This window comes from Mus pahari, chromosome 15 (genome assembly GCF_900095145.1).
Source record: "Mus pahari chromosome 15, PAHARI_EIJ_v1.1, whole genome shotgun sequence".
Lineage (NCBI taxonomy): Eukaryota > Metazoa > Chordata > Mammalia > Rodentia > Muridae > Mus > Mus pahari.
The window spans coordinates 19072685-19089100 of record NC_034604.1 but is presented as its reverse complement, the minus strand read 5'-3'; the positions used below and the strand labels follow the sequence as shown (position 1 = coordinate 19089100).

Genomic DNA, 16416 nt, shown 5'->3' with positions numbered 1-16416 from the left:
CAGCAAGATTCTGCTGAAGGGACCCTGATATAGTGGCCTCTTGTGAGGCTATGCCAGTGCCTGGCAAACACAGAAGTGGATGCTCACAGTCATTTATTGGATGGATCACAGCACCCCCAATGGAGCAGCTAGAGAAAGTACCCAAGGAGCTGAAGGGTTTTGCAGCCCTATAGGTGGAACAACAATATGAACTAACCAGTATCCCAATAGCTCGTGTCTCTAGCTGCATATGTAGTAGAAGAGGGCCTATTTGGCCATCATTTGGAAGAGAGGCCCATTGGTCTTGCAAACTTCATATGTCCCAATAGAGTGGAACACAAGAGCCAAGAAGTGGGAGTGGGTGGTTAGGGGAGCAGGGTGGGTGGGAGGGTATAGGGGACTCTTGATATAGCATTTGAAATGTAAATGAAGAAAATATCTAATATAAAATTGGAAAAAAAGAAAATAAAGTAATTTCAAGTAAAAATAGAAATAAAATTAAAGAGAATATAATCCTGTGAAACAGTACAGAAAAGAGGGACGATTTGGGAAACTAAGCTGGTTTTAGTTATTTTCTAATGTTGTGCAGAGATATCACAACCAAGGCAATTTATAAAAGAAAGCACGAATTTTGGATCTCATTTTTCCAGAAGATTAGAGTCTATGACCATCGTAGGAAACATGACAGCAGGCAGGCAGACATTTAGCTGGGGCAACAGCTGAGAACTTACATGTTGAGACAACCAAGAAGCCAAGAGAGCAACTGGGACAATGTGGGGCCTTGAAACTTTCTGGCTTGTCTCATGTGACAGTGACACACCTCCTCCATCAAGGCCACACTTTCTAATCCTTCCCAGCCAGTCTCATCAACTAGGCAACATTCTCATTCACACTACCATAGCTGGGGACTGTGAGGCAACTTCAAGGTACAAAGTAGAAGTAAGAAGCCATAGACGCTGACATTCAGACTTCTTAGAGACAAAGGAAGAGTCACTGAGTGTCAGGGTTAAAAGACACTTGGGGAAGGTGGAGGCAATGTTGAATAAAATATGGCCCATGGGGCATCAGTCTCCATTGTAGATAGCACTGGAAAAAAACAGTAATGGCCCTGCAGATAAAGACAAACATGGACAAACATACAGCAGAATAAAGAGCCCAGAAACACAGTTTCTCATTGTCACTTTCTTTTCTAGAATAATGGCTTCATGAGGCAAATTGGTTTACTAAGATTTTTGAAATGTACTCAGTTTAGCTCTTGGGAATTATAGCAAACAAGTCCCTTGAAAATAAAGAAAATTATTATTTTTAGTTCTATAATTAATCTCTGTAAAGAAAATTTATACACACTTAAGACTATGAGAGAATTTCTTGTTCTCATTTTGAAATTAATCAAAATAACCAAGGGTATCTTTGGGGTATAAAAGCAGTCATTTTAAAGCACACACGATTTCGATCTTTTATCTCATTTACATGGAGTGGATGATGAGTCTAAATCTGAATTTTAACTGAAGTTTTCAGACATGTCATAATTTAACTTACATTTTTACTATTTTAAACTGATTCAACAGTTTTCACTTGCATAACTTTTAATGTGGGAAGGAAGCTTGGGTGCCTATTGGATTAGACCTGGACAATGGCAGCTGTTCTGTCAGTTGCCTTGTTTAGCTAAGAACTGAACACAACTCTATTCTCATGTTCTGGACATGGCCATTCTTTAAAGGAGAGAATAAAGCAAATAATACTACTTTGAAAGCTGGTCTTAGGATGAAGTGGGAATTCTCAATATGACCACCACTCAAGTTTTTGATTCTACTCTTTTCTGACAAAGAGTAACAACAGCACATTTAAGGGAAACTCAATACAACTTACTTGCTATCATTCTCTTTTGTAGGCTTGAAGGGTAATTACATTTGACAATCCAAAAGTGATTTGTTTATTTATTTTATAGTTAGGCAAAACAAACTTTTGGTGTGTGTGTGTGTGTGTGTGTGTGTGTGTGTGTGTGTGTGTGTATTTCATTGCATGTAGCACTGTAAGATTTAGTGTACCTGACCTTAATTGTTTCATACTTCTAATTTAGATGTTATAAAGTCGCCCAACAGGAAGCTTCTGGAATTACTTCCCTCACACAGTGACTTGCTAGGAAGCCAATCTAACACCATCCACTTTCCTTTTGGTTTGTGTCATTATGATCTGGTTACCTGTTCTCATCCTGATTTAGTACTCTGATATTAAACATATTTCTAAAAGTTTTAGGGCTGGAGAGATGTCTCAGCAGTTAAGAGCACTGACTGCTCTTCCAAAGGTCCTGAGTTCAAATCCTAGCAACCACACGGTGGCTCACAACCATCGGTAATGAGATCTGATGCCCTCTTCTGGGGTGTCTGAAGACAGCTACAGTGCACTTACATATAATAAATAAATCTTTAAAAAAGTTTTAGATAGCTTTTAGAATAGAATAAAGTATTGTTGGTTTTTGTTCCCAACATAAGCCATCTCCTGCATAAATTCAGTCAGATAGCATCTATTAATAGAAAGAAAGCAAAAGTGAGGAAATAAAACCTTCAATAGGAAACTCCCTGAATGTATAACTGAATGAAATCTATTGATACTCTTTAACCTTGTTCTTATGCAAAGAGGAAAAGCACATTTTGGAAGATTAGATTAATATCTTTGTCTTAAGCACTCACCTAAAATTCAATGAAGAAACAGCATGGACTTTCCAGAACCATCTATTTTGTTTTCTTTGAAATAGCAGTTGACTGTGGCATTTGAAGACTTCTCACGTGCTTCCAGGGGCTTGTAAATCCTATTTATCTGTAATGAAAAAACACACCTGTATTGAGCCCTTCACATTAACATTCTTGTTACAGAAACAGAGGCCTGGGCGGAAGTTCTAGAGTATACAGCCCCTTACAAACCCTCCTAGACTACCAGCAGCTTGGAATACACTATTCAGAAGCTCAGCTTACATTTACCCTGAGACAAATGAACTTTTCTTCTAGAAGATGGTTGACAGAGGAAGACGGCCAGGCCTGCAGGCATGAAGTCACCATCCAGGATGAAGCAGCTGGTTAGCAACGACCACGAGTTCTTAATATAGCCCTTTATTTTCAGTTGATTAAGAATGAGAAATGAGAGAACATGAATTCTTCTGTTTTCTGAATAGGCAATTTTCTAGAATATTGCACCATCATAATTTCAACTAAAGCCAAGGAAATTACGGCGAGGTCAGATGTCTCAGAATAACATGTTCTCTGAGAGAGTAAACTCCAGCAGTTTTAAATAGATATACCACAGAAGCTGATGATAGCAAAGGGAGCCTGAAGTTACTTAATAATCCATATGGTTATTGTAATATAGAATAATCACATATAAGTAGTAAATAGTTTGTGTTTCTGAAACATTAATGTTTTTCAAAGATTTTTCTTGCTGAGAGAATTTACAGAGTTAAGAGAAATGGGTATCCAATGTTTAAAGTCCCTGGAGCCTTCCCTGGGAGTGACCCAGCAACACTATGTGTATCTTCATCAAAATCTCTTTCCCAACATTCCTCTCTTCTTCATCTTCGGCATCCCTTCCCATGGCTGACAATATTATTCTAGGTGCCCAATGATTGTAGTAGCAGAAACCTAAAGCTTTGTGATCCATGTACTGAGACAAAGCAAGTGAGTGAAGAGAGCCACAGACTAAGGTGTCTAAGAGAGTAGGGATGCAAAGAGGAGGGGAGGGAAGGGGAGGGGAGGAGAGGGAAACAAGGATCCTAGAGGATGCTGGGAGCCCTCCACCCCAGTGCCAATCAATCCTTTACTTTCCTTTTCAACTTCCTTCACCTAGGTTATCTAAAATGCCCACCACAGGGATTTGCACTTTCTGGTCTGACTTCAGATGCCTTTTGATTTTGAATCCACATTGAAAACTGTCTAACCATAATTTTTCTTTCCTCTAATTTGAATTCTCAGCCTTGCTTATTGGTTCTTAAGATTTACTGGTAGAAGATAATTCCTTGTAGGGCAATTAACCCTTGTTGTCTTAATCCCTGCACCATCACTGCCCTGTAGCACATTCCAGGAACCTACACTCTGGCATTATTGGAATTAAATGTGTCATTATAGTTGAACTACTTTGCTATTTTTTTGTTTTCTTAAAGTACATGCCATAATTATGTTTTGAAAAATTAGTATTCTGATACACCAATAATTTTCATGTATTTGGAAATTAACTACATGGGAAAATATTATCTCTGACCTTATTAAAAGTACTGCTGAAAACAATGGAATGAGGAAATAAATAGACACTTAGAACACACTCTTGTATTTTCTGTACAATTCATGCATACATACATATACATATACATATACATATACATATACATATACATATACATATACATATACATATACATATACATATACATATACATACATACATACATACATACATACATACATACATACATACATGATCACATATTCCACACAGATGCACGAGTTTATGCATAGCTTTAATTGAAGATGAAAAGCCACTAATGACTTCTTGGGGTTCTGTTTCTCCCTGTTACTCCTGGGCTGAGTACTTTGCATGCTTGTCTTTGCTTTGGTCCCTGGTCACCTCTGATTGCAACAGACTCAGGGGAGACCAGACAGTACTGACGGAGTCACTGTGTTAAATTATCTCACAGGTGGCTTACCTTGACTGAGATTCACAGCTTTAATAAACATTCTCCTTTGGATGATATACTGATTCTAAGATAGCTTTATTGTCTTCCATTCTTCTTCCACCAAGAAGTGGCCCTGCTTCTGCCTGCATCTCATGGACAGTGATTAAATACCAGTGTCTAATGTACAGGTACATCCATCTCTTGTATTACTGACTTTTGGTCTCTGTGGCACACCCAGCATGTGCAGAACGGAATGCAGACAATTCTCTTCACTCTTGAACCTGAAAGCGGCTGCCTCCCAAGTCACTGTGAATTACAGTCATCAATCCTATTCTTTGGTCTGCTACAGCCTACAGGATACTGAAAAGCAACATTCCCACAAGAACAGTAGGTGGAAACAGAAAATGATAACTTTCTCTCTTTATATTTTTATTTAAATTATAGGTCAGCTAACTTAAATTCTAGGTTACCTAACTCAGAAACTCAGAATTTCTTGTGTGAGTAGAAGTTAACATCAAATAAAAATATCATCTCGGGCTGGAGAGATGGTTCAGAAGTTGAGAGCATTTACTGGTCATATAGAGGCACTGAATTTGGGTTCCAGCATCCACATCTAGCAGTTTATACCCTCTATAACTCAAGTTCCATGGGACCCTATACCCTCTTCTGACTTCCCTGGCACCTGCACACGTGTGGTGCACACACATTCAGTCATTCACTCAGGCACTCTCATGTGTGCATAAAATAAAATGAGCACTATCTCTTTTACTTAGCTTCCTGGGAAACTTCTAGCCAGGGTTCAGGTTGGAGAAGAATTCAGTATCTTACCTCAGCTTGCCACAAGAGAAACACTTTGTTAACTTTTGATGGCCTATTTTAGGAACATGGTGTTAAAAAAAAAAAAAAAGCTGAAAGAGGCACATTTTTGTTTACTAAAGGAATTAGCTCAAATACTAGCATGTGCAGTTTGAATGGACCATTTAAAGGAACACAACACAAAAAAGATATTAATCAAATCAGAGATTTCATTGTCTTTTGCAGTGGTGAATTTGGTAAGAAATGAGAATTCATTATACACATTACACATATTACACATGATTGGAACAAGTGCTCCCCTCTACCTTAAGAGTACATAGGCAAACATGAGATGGAACCACATTATTCATGTCCATGTCCTATTGAGCCTCCTACCTGAAATCATACTCTCTTGCTCTTTACTTATGAATGTTTTCCTGTGTAGTATCTCCTCTGACTGATGCACTATTTATTCATTTTTCTCTTCACAGTAAGGGTATGCCTGACAAAGATAGGGAATTTGTTCACCGCAATAGCTGGGATGCACAGAACGATGGCTCATGCACACTAGGCTTGTAGAAGCAGTGGCTACATGACCAAACACATCAGTGAGGTCATCAGCAACTTTAAATCCGCCTGAAAGCAGGGCAGAAGGCCCGCATTTAACCTTGATAGTAGTGCGTCTTTCGCTGTAGCAATTTCTAGAGTTCAAATCTTATGTATGCCAAAACATCAACACATCAGAAAAAATCGGGGCCTTTCCCCCCAAATTATGAAAACACTGATTACTCCATTTTGTATTCTTTAAAACAGATGTTTATCTATCTGTTTATTCGTATGTGTCTGAGTTATGTATAGGTGCTGTATGGGAGTGGTCCATGTACCAATTTGATGGGGAGGAAGCTAGAAGAAAGAATCCTTTATTACTTTCTTCTTACCCTTCTGGGACTCGTCCTTCAGGCTGGAAGCCAGCAAGCCCCAATGGTCCTCCTTTCATTTACAGGGAAGCCCGGCTTGTTATGCAGGTGTTGAGATCTGAGCTCTGGTCCTCATGATTGCAGAGCAAGTTATCATAACTGCTGAGTTGTCTCTCTAGCCTCTCATGTGCTTTTAAGGAAAGCACGAAGCACAAGCATTAAACTAATGAAAGTCTCGTTTTCTCACTAAGTATCAGATTTATGTATCTTAAATTTTCTTAAGATTAAAAATCTTTTACGAAGGGCAATGTGAAACTAGCGCTGTGTGCCAGCAAAAGCTGCCCATAGTGAGGAACTCATTAGGTCTTGAAACACCCCCCCCCATGCTGAAATTAATTCCCAGCCAAGAGAAAAGATTAATACACTTTATCTTGAATAGGAAAAACATTATCCAACTCAGCCTTTGCCTCTTGCCTCTCGCTACTCCTCAAATTGATCCAAAGAAAATGAAGTTGGATTGTGAACATTAAGAACCAGTATGTCAAAGATTAGTCTAATTAATTTTTCAGAAGACTTTTTTTTTTTTTTTTAATTAGCCACATACAGGCGCAACACGGATTCTATTGAAATCTCCTGGTAAAAGATGACCTTCAAATCTTGCTCAGAGTTCATGTCTGTTCATTTGACAGAGAAGTTCACAACATACTTCTAAGAGATTAGTGCTACAATTTGACCTAGCGTAACCTATGTTCTGATTTTATTATTGTGCAACTGTCAAAACAATTAGAAACCAAGGAAGAAAGAAGGAAGAAAGGGAGGAAGGGGTGAAGGGAAGGGAGGGAGGGAGGGAGAGAAAAAGACAAAGTTGGTTATGAAAACATAACTCAAATTTTAAAGTAAAAATTATTTTACAAAGTATTTTATCATTTACAGTGGAGGCATCTAAGAAGGATAGAAGAGAAAAATGAATGCTTGCATGCCGACAAGGATGCTGCCTGAAAATACTCTGAGTTAAGCTTGTGCTGAACACATGGGAGTCCATGTAGCTGTGAACCTCATTCTTCATGATCTGCACCAAACTCTGCTACAAAGTCATAAACTAATGTGGGTGCATAAGTGGAACACTTATTTGATGTAATTTTTGTGGCTTGAAAACCAGTTTCGCAGGTTGTTCTTTGCAATTCATATCTGGATTCATGAAGAGAATTGTATTTTTATGCAGAATATGGGTAGGTATTTTTTTTACACAAGGAAGTACTTTTTGGTGGAAGTCACAGAATGAAAAAAGCATGGATTCTTGGGTTATCTTAGCCCATGCCCTTCTGGGGTATACTTCTGCCTGGACTGGTGGCCTTATGTGTACCATGTGCTCCAGTCTCTCGCCTGATGGAAAATAAGGATTTGGTCTATAATTTTCATGTGAATCAGAGGAAATCATTCCTTTTAAAGAAGGAAGAGAAGAATTTCCCGTTTATTTATGTCACCAAACTGCTTTGCTACTCTGGAATTAAGGCAATTAATACCAAGGATTCTCAAACATTTTGTTCTTGAAGACCAAAAGAACTTCAGAAAATGGTTGCTATAGCTATCAATGCATTATTCTACATTACAATGTAGAAATCAAAAATATTTATCTAGAAATTCATTTATAAAAGAGTCATTATTTTCCATATAGTGCAATGATAAGAAAAAAATTCAGAAAAATATAGTGAGAGGTTATTGGACTGTCTTAAACATCAGGGCTGATGGAGGCTTAGGACATTTCTTATGTTGAGGAAGCAAGGTTACAAGTAGGCTTCCCACTCTTACTGTCATCTTCCCTGCTATGGTAGAATAATCCCTCAAGCTGTGAGCTACAATAAGCTCTTCTCTATTTAAATTGCTTCTTGTCCGGTATTTGATTATAGCCACAAGGAAAGTAATCCCCCCAAAAACATTCACATCCTTTTAAACTAAGACTGAAGCATGTTTCCTTTATGAATAAACTTTGTTCTTTCACAGTTTCATGCATGTGCATATAAGATTCTGGCTACTACCCCATCTCCCTCCGACCCCTGCCAGACCCTCCTTCTTTGCTACAAATCACTTTCTATTATTCATGACTTCCTCTGAGTTTAATTCTGGCTGGCTGTGTGACTCTGGGTTGAGCACCATTCATTGACTTTGATATAACAGGCATAGAAACTCAACAACAGATTGTTTCTTGAGTTAGTCATAGTATGCAATCTAAGAGCAGTGAAAAAAACTGAGTGACTCATTCATTATACAAAATCTATGGTGGGTGACATGGTTTGTATAGATTTTTAGCCTGTGTAAGATTATATAAGATCATGCATTTTCCTCTTGGAAAATATTGGCTCTCTCAGCACTACAAACATTCTAAATGCTGATACAGTTCATTTTCAACAATAAAAATTGTTTTTGTTAATATCATCATCCCTTTCATTAGAAAAGAATTTCCAGAATTGGGAAGCTGTCAATCTCATAGCAGCCGATGTGAGCTTTCCCCCAAACTTCTAAAATCCACGGAAGGTTTGAATGTCACCATTGGCAGAATTTTTTTCCCTGAAGTATTGAACTTACTTCAATTATTTTCAATAATTTGTCAGATTTCCATATTTGAATAATCAAAGTTAGTCAGCCAATTAGTCTTTCAAGTAAGCATGTTTTCTGTGCAAGAAGTGGCTGGCACGACTCATGCCACAGCAATTATACTTGAATACAAAGATAATCTTAACATATCTGAAAGTATTTCGTGCCCCCTTTGCATTTCTTCTCAACGATCAAAAGCTAGGCATTAAAGCTGCAAGATTTAACAAGACATCATCTTTGCTGTTGCTTACCTTTTCCCTCTTTATAGTCACTGTAGTGAAGAATATAGTGACTATCCATAGAGACTATGACACCTTAACATGGTTCCAAGACTTTTATTCACTAATACTCTCATGTCATTGAGACAACATCCACATAGTACTGAAGGAAAACTAGATTGGCTTATTATTAAAATAGTTCCAGTGTCAAGCAACCATGAATGACTCTTGGAGTCTTCCCTTGGAAAAAAACATTGCTTTAGCAGGAAGGTATATATGTGGGTGGCTGAGTGGGCACTCTGAGGTAGGACAGAGCCACTCATTGGTGACTGTCTCCTTGATTTAATCGCTATTCATTTTGAACAGTGACCTATCACCCCAACCAACATTTTCCCACTACTGCATCTCTAAACCAGGCTTTCTTCACTGGATTGTTTCCCAAGATGAAAAGCGATCACGTGGTAAATGTTAGCTGTGATTGCTAATGTTTATACTACCATTTATTGAGATGAAGAGGCAATGAGGTGGTTATCAGCTTTATAATTAGATGAAGAGTAGATATGGACATCAGCTGTTGGGATTGATTTATCTGACCCAGACTCAAATTTTTGTTTGACATTTCCTCTGAGAGTTCTAGAACCATGAAGATACAATTGTCTCCAACTGTGCTGAATATAAACTTGACACTTTGCCCCTTGCTTGTTGAGTTTACAAATCCTTGTATAGTCAATCATGGGAAATATTTCTTGGAAGTTAAAGCTAGTAATGCACACAAAATACTGCATTTTAATGTCTTTCTTAGTTTTCTATCATGGACCTGTTGTGTGTTGTACCAGGTTTAGGGAGCAGAAATGATCAGAGGCTGACACTATAATGATGTAGGTAGATCACAATGAACCCCAGCCACTTTTTTCCCTAAGGCCAAGGACTAACTCATCAGAAATATCTTCCATGAAATATTGCCATCAGACAGAGAAGATTCTAAGAGCATGTGCTGAGCTGGATTGCAGGGCCAGCAGTACCTCATACCAGCTGGAAAGTGTATACCGAGTTTTATGTAAGCCAATGAACTCAGTGCCAACGATCAACTTACCCACCAACTAGAGCGGTATCTGTTAACTTGATCCCTGTTTTAAGTATTAAATGGTATCTTAGCACTTACTAAATAATGGAAAGGATCTTAGATTCTTTGTCACAAAGTTTCATTTCAGCAAAAATATTTTTAGTGTGGTAGAAATGAGATAAATTTCTCAGGTTTCAAAAATTAAATTGAACTTAAATTAGTTCAGTAATATAGTAATGCAGGGACCTTTAGCCCTGCTCATTCAGATAACTTTGTCATCTTAGATTACTGTCTCCAAGTATTACATGCCTGTATCTCAAATGTCAACATTCAAGGATGCTTCCCATTGTATATTCATTTCTTTGATGTTCTGCCCTCATTGGCACTAAAAGATAATCTAACAAGTCAAAAATACTTGGTTATCCTTTCATTTTGAAAACAGTTTTTGGGTTGAGAGTATGTTAGCAGAAACAACAAGAGCATGTGGATATTGTTACGAGTTCAGCTTTTCAGATGTGGTAGGTGGCCATTACTGGCATTTTGTCAAATGATTACCTTGGGCAGCCATCCAGAACCTCAAGTCAGCGGCTCTGACGACACCAACCACTTAAGACATGGGAGAACGCATGCATGCTTTCAGAAAGCATCAGGAGAAGGAAATACTCCATCTTATTTTCCAGGTCAATTTAGAAGGAAATATACAGGTCACCAAGAGCTACATTTGAATTTTGTTTGCACATTTTTATATGTGTGAGCATTTGTGTGACTTACAGTCTGCATTAAAATAGTTACACACATGGTTTTCTTCCGTAAAATGAAACATATACAGTTGAAGAGCTAAAATGTCAGAAAGTAGCAATTCACACGAGGCATCTCTGTGGTAAGAGCCAGCCGTGATCTGGGCAGTTGAACCCACATAGCTCTGGGCTAGCTGAAAGTTGGACAGTTTGAACTGAGATATGCCCTCAGTGTAAAATCTATATCCATTTTCACTCACACAGTCCTGAACAAGAACGACTTTCATTGGTAGCTTTGTGTATCCTGTATATGTTAAAAGTGATATTTGACATGTTGTGCCAGATAAAGTATATTATTTAAATTAATTTCACTTACTTTGCTTTACTTATTTAAGATGTAGCATCTAGTAAGTCTTAGGATTGCATATATCGATCTCATTTTATCTTCAGCAGTGTTGCTTTAGAAGGTATTAGATATTACCTTCTCTAATATGGTGTTTGTGAATATGCATACACATACACACTCACACATAAACACTCATATACATACTCATACACACACTCACACATACATTCACACACATACATACTCATATACACACATTTCCACACACAATCACACTCATACACACATACACACTCATATACACACATCCACATCTACACACACTCGTACACATTCAGCATGAATGTGGGATAGGTTAAGAAGAACAACCATAACAGTGAGCCCTGAGTGTCAGTGAGATGGCTCAGTAGGTGCACATGCTGTCACCTAAGCCTGGTGGCCTACTGTCAATCTCTGGAACTAATGGTGGAAGGAAAGAGCTAACCCCAGAAAATTGTCTTTTGAAACTCACATGCATGCCATATAGCACACACACTGTCTCTCTTCCCTTCTCTCGCTCTCTCTCAAAAATAATAAATTAAATTAAAATTGAAGGTAATAGTGGACACTGACATATTAACAGACCTCAGCGTTCCACTTACTGTGCTAACTCGGAGACTCCAGGCATCTCAGCCGACCCAGTGCTGGCAGCCACCTTGACTTGCCAATAGACAGCTGTAGGTCCCAGCACAAAGGAGCATGCCCCACAGCTCACTTAATTCCAGACACTTCACTGAGAAGCCAAGGCTGCTGTTAAGACGCCAAGACCTGTTTATCGCCTTCCTACACTTAGAAAAGGACGCAGTGAGCTTTGTGGAAATGGCTTGGTGCTAAACGTTCCAGGTCTGATTTAGGTCGGGTGCTCCTGAGAAAGGTTTGCTTATGGTAATTAGGCATCATACACACTGAGCTAGATAGAGGTCCTAAGAGGAAGTTTCATAAAAGTAAAGTCTGAACCTGATTTGGCTACAATCAGTGAGAAGTCACAGTTCTAGGTTTGCTTGACTGTGCTGTTTTGAATAGCCTGTGTCGCTGCTACTCAGTTCACAGTCCAGACATCCCCACCACCACCCTGCTGCCTTCCCACGCCAGTCCAGCTCCTGTCCCGTGGTATGTGCCCTAAGTTTTCTTGTTTTAGTTTGGTCTGGAGCTACCTCACTTGTTTCTTTCATGTTCTTCAACACTTACCTTGAAGACTTGGAAATCCTAAAGAAGAAAAGAACTCAATTTGGGGCTCTAAAGTCATCTACCTCCTATCCTTAAATTTCTTTCATTCATTTTAATATGAACTTTTGATTTTAATTATTATGATCATGGTCAAAAGGTAAATAGCCAGGCAGAAGTTTCATTTTTGGTGGAGAGCTGTTCATGGATATAGTCACTGTATTAAAAACTATAAATCAATTTCAGAGAGCATGGCTCCTGCAGTAGCTGGGAGAAAGGAAGGGATTCTACATGGTGTCCATTCAGCTCCACATACTGTCTTCTCCACACTGTCACATTTAAATAGCATTATCGTGTCCCTTAGATTCCGAGACCCTGATGGTCCCTGGGGAGACTTCTGAAGAACAGCTCATCACTTTGCCATGGTCATGTCTCCCCCTCCAGACAGTGACATGTCAAAGTTACTACACTCGATTGAAGTTAAGAAAATATTTTTCTAAAAAATGTAATTGGCTAATACTTCAAAGCCTTGTCAAATTTTCTTCCTTATTAAAACATCACAGTAGTATAATACAAACATTTACATAAAGTATTAAAGTAGACAATACTTGCTCACTTTCATGCAGATCATTTGGGGCCCTTCCTGTTCTGACACTGAAAGGAAATTTACTGATTTATAATACATTGTATTTTTTTCAAGGTTTTCTAAGTAAAAAAAATTTAAAGACTGGTTGCATGTAGTACACGTTTGCCTGAAATTTCTTATGTAGCCCAGGCTGATCTAGAACTTGTGGTCCTCCTGTAATAGCTTCTCTCATTCTAGGATGTCAGTTGTCTATCACCATGATTGATTTAGTTCTAAATTCTTGACAAATAATTTCTTCGTACTAAAAATGTGCTCAAATCTGGAAAATATGCAAAGGTTCAATGAAGCTATGACGAGCATACAGTGTTTGTACAATAATGCCTTTAAATATCTGATTCCAGTGGCTGGGATTAAAATAATATTGAGGAAAGAATGAAAATATGGAAAGATTATGCAGAATATACTTGGCTTTATTTCACTACATTTAAAGATAACTGCATTATAGTACTTTTTAAAAATAGATTTTTTTAACAACTAGTGAATTTTGTTTGCTTTATTCTAGATTCAGAACCAAGAAAAGTACTGCATATAAAATTCCTATATACTCTAAGACTTCATAGACTGCTAATAAAGCTCCTTTGAAGGAAACAAACAGAAGCCACACTACTAAAGGCCTTCTCCTCCCTTTGTGTTATGACAAGCCTGGGATGACTTCCATGAGAGCAGGAAGTGAGCATCCTTGGGTCCTGAGCTAGATATTCAGGAAGCGGGTAGCGGTGATCAGCAGCTCATCTCTAGCCTTGTAGCACCTAATGCTTTCAAAGCAAGAGGAAGCACAGTACGGTTCTTCTTCTTCTTCTTCTTCTTCTTCTTCTTCTTCTTCTTCTTCTTCTTCTTCTTCTTCTTCTTCTTCTTCTTCTTCTTCTTCTTCTTCTTCTNTCTTCTTCTTCTTCTTCTTCTTCTTCTTCTTCTTCTTCTTCTTCTTCTTCTTCTTCTTCTTCTTCTTCTTCTTCTTCTTCTTCTTCTTCTTTGAGTTATAGTTCCTTTTTATTAATTTATTTATTCACTTTACAACCCAATATCTGCCCCCTCTCCTCCCAGTCCCCCTCCCATAGCTTTTGCTTTCTTTCCCTCTCCCTATCTTCTGAAAAGGGGGGAGGACACAGTACGATTCTTAACTATTTAAATAAGAAGAGCCCCTCTCTTCTTGCAGTGTGATTCCTAGCACCAGTATGAGCAGAAGACAAAAATCCAAGCTGCCCCCACCATTGCTGGCTCAACCATGATGAATCATCTCAGCAAATGGTGGACAACACCTTGGCAAGGCTGCCAATCTGTGACGGTGCCGACTTTAGTAACACTATTTGGAGCAGTAAAATATGTGAGTAAATTTCATGACTGAAATATGTCATGAAATAAAAGAAACAAGAAAGGGTGTCTGCACAAAAGGGACTTAAAAACTGCAAGAATTTTCTAATGGCAGAATTCTAATTGGAAGATTTATTTCCGTGAACAAATCAGATATTCGATTCTTCAGCAAGCTGACTCACATGTGTGAGTAACACTCACATGCCTGTAAGTATAAACAAACATATGTGTGTACATACAAAACCACCTAATTTGTTCAACTCAAAATGTAAAAAGAGTTGACAAGTTTAAGAATAATGACAAAATGAAGCTACTGATTTCTTTGTGTAAATGAGTATTTTTGTCAAGGTCAACCTCTGTAATGGCAAGGTTGTAAGATTTCCTTCACACTACAATAAAATAAAAGTTTGTCAGTATGTTTGTGTATATACATGTGTGTTATATGTATATTGACCCATATGTGTAGTAGGTGCATGTCTTAGAGCTTCTATTGCTGTGATGAAACACCATGACCAAAAAGCAAGTTGGAGAGGAAAAGGTTTATTTGATTTACACTTCTAGTTTATAGTTCAGCATTGCAGGAAGTCAGGACAGGAACCCAAGCAGGGCTGGAATCTGTAGGCAGTGGTTGATATGCAGGCCATGGAAGGATGCTGCTTCCTTGCACACTCCCATGGCTTGCTCAAGCTGCCAGCTCAGGGATGGCACCACTCACAATAGGCTGCATCTCATGTAGGCATTTTCTCAACCGAGGCTCCTTCCTTTCTGATGATTCTAACTTGTGTCAAGCTGACGTACAAAACCAGCCAGCACAATGCACATGCACATGGTACACATTTATGTAGGGGTGAAAGGACAACCTTGAGGTCATTCCTTAGGTGCCACTCACCTTTGTTTACTTTTGATTCTGACTTTGTTTGGCCTGTGATTTGAAGAGCAAGCTAAGCTGGTTTGTCAGCATGCCCCAGAGATCTTCCTGTCTCTACCTCCCCAACCTAGTACACTGCTTGTAAATACTCATCTTTGATATTTCCTATATACATCAAGTTCTTCAGTTAACAATATACTAGGAAAACACAACTTCCAGAAAAATAATTTGCTATTAATGGTAACTGGCAGAAAATGAATTATTTAATCTGTATATTTGTAGAAAAGTATCTAAATCTATATAACAAAAGATATAAAACTTCTAGTTATGAAGTATAAATACATAAATAACTTGACAGAAGAATGAACAAATATTCAGTCTGCTTGTTAAGAGTTTTCCTTTGCCAGCAATAGCTTTTAAATTATACACACACACACACACACACACACACACACATATATATATATATAATATATATAAAAAACATAATTATAATATAAATTATATATAACACTAGTTATTTATCTATGCCTTTAAGTACATTGGCTGAAGTAGAGCCTGTATATATTCAGGCTGGGGGATCTTGGGAGGGGTAAAGTAGCCCCAGAGACTGGAATGATCTCAGTTAAACCTGCGTGCTGCTCATCTCTCCCCGTACCAAAGTGAAAATAGATCATGCTATATTGATATAAGTTCTGAAGTTGGTTTGCAGATTCAGAGTATGGTGCTATTTGAGGTTAGCTTTCATAATCCAACATTCTTTCAGTTTGTATGAAAGATGGTGTGGATACTTCATTCCTCCTTAGAATAAGGGACAAAATGCCCATGAAAGGATATAGGTACAGAGACAAAATTTAGAGCTAAGATGAAAGGATGGACTATCCAGAGACTATCCCATCCGGGAACCCATCCCATCATCAGCTACCAAACCCAGATACTAATGCACATGCCAGCAAGATTCTACTGAAGGGACCCTGATATAGCAGCCTCTTGTGAGGCTATGCCAGTGTCTGGCAAACACAGAAGTGGATGCTCACAGTCAGCTATTGGATGGAACACAGGGCCCCCAATGGAGGAGCTAGAG

The 16416-nt window shown here is 38.3% G+C and overlaps 1 protein-coding gene across 13 annotated transcripts in view; it reads right to left on the bottom strand.

Moving 5' to 3' along the window:
* The window catches only part of Dtna (dystrobrevin alpha), a 389557-nt gene that overhangs the window by 223761 nt on the left and 149380 nt on the right, over positions 1–16416 (bottom strand). For all 13 annotated transcript variants that reach the window (XM_029547199.1, XM_029547193.1, XM_029547192.1 and 10 more), the window contains one exon: positions 2670–2796. The gene's annotated coding sequence lies outside the window, so the exon portion shown is untranslated. The remainder of the gene's footprint in view (positions 1–2669; positions 2797–16416) is intronic.